The following is a 5,090-nucleotide window of genomic DNA, read 5'->3' on the forward strand; positions in this document are numbered from 1 at the left end:
ACATTACCTCACAGGATTGCAAATTGCCTGCTAATGTTTGCTCATGGTCACTATTCATTCCAATTCAATCTCAGAAATCATGAATTTGTGCTGTTGGTCCTTAGCCTCTGCCAGCCTGGTAGGAACTGTCACTAGTGGCCATGATGATGAGGTTGCCAGGAGAATCGTTATTAAATTACAGTGGACACAGTGGCAGGTTCCTTTTACCAGACTTATTGAGACTCAGGAATAGGACATCCTGGGAAGAATGTTTACATGTTTTACCTTTTCTCTATGTTCTTCACATGCACGGTATATAATTTTTTATAGTGGAGAAACCTGAATCTCATTTTCTTTTGGTAAATTTTTGAAAACCTGAACCTCATCCTGTTCTGCTGCCTCTACTTGGTTTTCAGGTTTCTCCCAAACCAAATCTTTTCATGATTTTATGTGAGGAGACGGGCAGGGACCGACTCCCTTCTCTTCTCTCTGAGGCAATGAGCACTCTGTCAGGGAGGTCACAGCCCCTTAGCAGCAAAGCCGAGACTCTCAGGTGATGAGGGAAGCAGGTTGTGCTGCAGCACTGTGTGGGGTCTGGTGTTGGTGGCTGGAGTCTGTACCATGCTGCTCCTCTGGGACATCCGCTCCTGCCATTTCTGGAGGTTGATTTGGAAACACTGGGTGACATTCTTGCTGCCAGTCTGAGCCCAGAGAAACAGCTTCAAAGGTTTCAAAATTTAAAAATACAATTATCAGTTTTTCAGACACAACTGCCATTCCTTAGCCCCCAGGCTGTTTGTGATTTGCCCATCACATTCTCACAGTTCATTTATTTTTGGCATCTCTGGAAACAGCTCTGTCATGTCCTTGGTCATGGTTTTCCTCTTCCTCATATGCCAGCCATTTCTCCCTACTGTCTTTCTGGTTTTAAAGTTAGAGTTTTGCCAAAGGTAAACATCCTGACTGAGTAACCTCATCCTCAGTCACTTGCATGGAGCAGGACCAGTGTCGCCTACCAAACCTCTCTTTGCTGAGCCTGTGGTTGTGGGTTGTCCATGGTTGGGTAAGTGTGGGATGACAGAAAGTCTAAAGTCATGACTTCCTTGATTCAGACAGACAGGGGGTTTCAGTTCCTCTGTCCTGAGCAGCTGCAGCCTTCACAATCGGATTTAACTGAGGAATGCTTCGACTCTTGTCATTTCTTGCTCTGTGCAGGTTTTCTTTTCCTAATCTTTCAAATGTCTTCCCTTCCTCTTCTCCAATACAGCCTCTTCCAATGGGAGCTATTCCAGAATCTGTGACCTTTCCTGGTGCTATGGACAGATTTTCAAGTCTCTGGAAATCAGCCTGTTTTGTTACCTTGTGTAAAATCCATCACAGTGCATGATGTGATAGGCTATTTTAGGCTATTCCAGTGTCACAGTTCATTCTCCCCTGTCTTCTCTGTTAGACAAGTGTCCTTTGATCCATTCTGTAGATCTGAGAGTATCAGTCTTATCTTCTGGTCTCCTAACCATTCTCAACTAGGGAGGTGAGAGCTTTTGCAGTTCAGCTAGGAGTGGACAAGCTAGAGGATTCCTTGTGGCTTGTACTTAAGAAGGGTTCATACTCAATAGAACATTTTCTATAAAAATTATACAACAGTCCAGACTCTATGTGTCTTACTGGTTCTTATATTAAATTTACATGTATTTGTATGGTGCATGTAATTTGGAGTTGGCAAGATGACTCCAGAAATGCTGTCTCTGTCTCTCCTTGCAAGCTAGTGTTCATGACAAATAGTCATGTCACTGTAAATTTTCTCTTTTGCTACTATGGAATTCCACTTTCAGAAAATCAGGTTTTCTAATAGAATCAAAGCAGGGATTTCTGAAGTCATGATGTTGAGAACACCACTGAGGGTTCATGGCCTCTGCACCTGCCTCATTTTTCAGAGCTACAGTTTGTGAAGGGATGCTGAAAACTGCCCATGACCTGCTCTACTGAGCTGACACACACAGCCTGGGCAGTCTCACAATGTGTTGTGTTCATAAAGACCAAGTTCCCTTTCTTTTCTTTTCTGGCTAGTTCAGTGGAATTAAGGAAAAACACACATTTCCAGAAATGACAGGAGAAAACATTTTTGAACTATTTTACTTCTTAGCCTGTGTTAATATGCATATGATGGAAACTACTATTTCAAACTCTACAGGAGTGTGTTTTCTTCCATGAAATGAGTGTATAACACACGCACCTGCTACTCAGTGCCCACAGATCACAAAACGCCATTCAGATCATGTTCTCTGATGACATCTGTCCCTTAAAGCTTGGAGACAATGAAGCTCTCTTACTCTCTCCTTTGGTTACCTGGGTTATCAACACACAACACAAAGGCTTGAATTGTTCAAAGTGGAGAAAACTGCCATTTTCCCTGATCACTGGAAAATGTCACACTGCCTCTTCCTCTCCCCCTCCGTCCTTACTGTGTTCTCATCCTTGGGACAGGGATTTGGAAAAAAAACAACCCATAAACTTTATAAAGAACTTCACAATTCAATGGGAATAATTAAGCACCACTTATTTTTATCAACACTCTGCTGCTATCTAAAATACATGGTCCATAACCTTATAAAGGATTAACCCTTTCTAACAATGCTATAGAATTTTTATTTCAGAAAATTTGCTTTGTGAAATGTTTTCACCAACTATCTGACCTAGGTCTAAGTCCTTAAAAGGCACCCTGTACTTGTGAATTTTATCACCTTTTGCCTTTCCTTATTATCTTCCAATACACGTTACATGGTCTAAATAAGTATCAAACAATTTCAACCTACACTTTTGACTTTTAGTAATATATTTTTACTATGTAACAGGAATTTGTTTTCAAAATTATATGCTCCATATGCATGGTGTCTGTGCTTGCTAGGTCTATTTATTTATTTATTTATTTATTTATTGTTTTTTGAGACAGGGTTTCTCTATGGCTTTTGGAGCCTGTCCTGGAACTCACTCTGCAGTCCAGGCTGGCCTCGAACTCAGAGATCCACTTGTCTCTGCCTTCCAAGTGATGGGACTAAAGGTGTGTGCCACCACACCCAGCTATGTGCTTTCTAGTTTTATGTCTTCTTGACACAAGTTACAATCATTGTAGAACAAAAACCCTCAACTAAGAAAATGTCCCCACCAGACTGGCCAGTGGACAAGCACCTGGTACATTTTCGTGATTGATGATTGATTTGATATAGGAGGGCCCAGCTCACTATGGACAGTGACTCCACTGGGCTGGTGGTCTTAGATGCTATAAGAAAGTAGGTAGAGCAAGCTATAAGAAGCAAGCTGGTAAACAACACTACTCCATGGCCTCTCCATCAGTTTCTGCCTCCAGGTTCCTGTCTTGAGTTCTTTCCCCTGTTGTGGAATAATCCTCTTGTACACTGTAAAGATTTGTCACTCAAATTGGTTTAATGAAATGCTGATTGGCTGGTAGTTGGGCAGGAAGTTAGGTAGGAAAGGCAAACTGAGAACAATGGGAAGAAGGGGGTGGAGTCAGAGAGTCACCAGTCAGACTTAGAGGAGGCAAAATGAGAATGTTGTACTGAGAAATGTTACCAAGCCAGGTGGCTAAACATAAATAAGAATTTTGGGTTAATTTAAGTGTAAGAGCTAGTTAGTAATAAGCCTGAGCTACTGGCTGAGCATTTTTAAGTAACATTAAGCCTCCAAGTCAATTATTTGAAAGGAGCTGTGGGGGATTAGGGAGTTGCTGGTGGGACAGAAATTTATGATTACATATGACACCCAAATGTTCAGTAAGAATTTCTACATAAAACCTGAGAAAGCTTTTAAAAAGGATTCTAAACACACAAAAGAACAGAGTCAAGCACAGCTTCTTGGTAGCAACATTTTCTTGGGTAGGCTCTGTTTGCTACTGGCAAGCAGAGGCAAGGCTCCTTTATGACATGGTTTCCTGGTTCTTGCTGGCAGCATGGCCGGCTCTTTTAGGAGGTCCTGCTACAGAGCACTTGAATGGGGTTTGTGGGTGGTGGGCTACATGCTACTTGGTGGCAGCATGGACCCAACAGCTTCCCAGATTTGGGACATTAACTGTGACTCTCACTGGTACTTCCATCATGAAACTAGACACTTTGTAAGCCTACTGGGGCAGAGTCAGCTACCAAAGCTATTGGCTTTGTTCATAGCCACACCTGCTTAACAGTTTAAAGACTCATTTGGTCAGAAAAGGATTACAGATACTCTGTAAAGACAGATTCAGATAAAAAAAAAAAACCTCTAAGTGGATTACAATAGGCTTGAGAGAGAAAAGAAAAAGGATATATTTTTAAAGCCTTAGATTAAAAATATACATTTAAAATAATAAAGTCCTTATAAAGGGGGCAAAGTAATATAAAGGAAATGAGCCATGTAAGGATGGAAAATACACAGAGAGTCTGCATTATGTATGCTATTGTGTTTTCTTTGGATTTTTTCACTGTTAATGAGCTAACTGCTGAGAGACATTTGATTATAAAAGCTGCTAAATTAGATATAGTACATGGGGAAAGAGGTTCTATTTTATTTCTACAGAAAATGAGAGGCTATCAATTCATTCTGGGTTAAGAAAAATCAGGTTTGATAGATGAAGACGCCCTGAAATCCTGACTACAGACATGGGAAAATAAACCTAAAGTAACTACAAGACATGTGATATATATTTTACCTGCTCAGAAATAAAACAAAAAATTATCTTTGACTGACTTGTATACAATGCACAATTTATATTTGTATTACTACAGATATGTATGTTACCTTTAAAAGGTTATATATTTTCAGAGCAAGGGAACCAGACACCAATAAAAATGATGGCCCAGATGATCAAGCATCCAAAACAGCTTCAAGGATCCAGACTAAGATGGACCAACCTCACAAAATACCCCAGTCAGAACTTGACCATAATTCCAAATTTCTTCAGGGTCCCCATGAGATTACCAGCACCCCATTGGCAGGGAATAGTCTAGAGACCTATGCCCAAATTGCCAAAAAAAATTTCTCATGAATGTTTGTTTTCATTTAAGGGGGGTTGGTTATAAGTTATTAGTGGTCATAGTCAATCTCTTTCTAAAAGAAGAAAGGGG

The sequence above is a fragment of the Peromyscus californicus genome, unplaced genomic scaffold (genome assembly GCF_007827085.1).
Source record: "Peromyscus californicus insignis strain IS unplaced genomic scaffold, ASM782708v3 Scaffold_6__1_contigs__length_162567912, whole genome shotgun sequence".
Taxonomy (NCBI): Eukaryota; Metazoa; Chordata; class Mammalia; order Rodentia; family Cricetidae; genus Peromyscus; species Peromyscus californicus.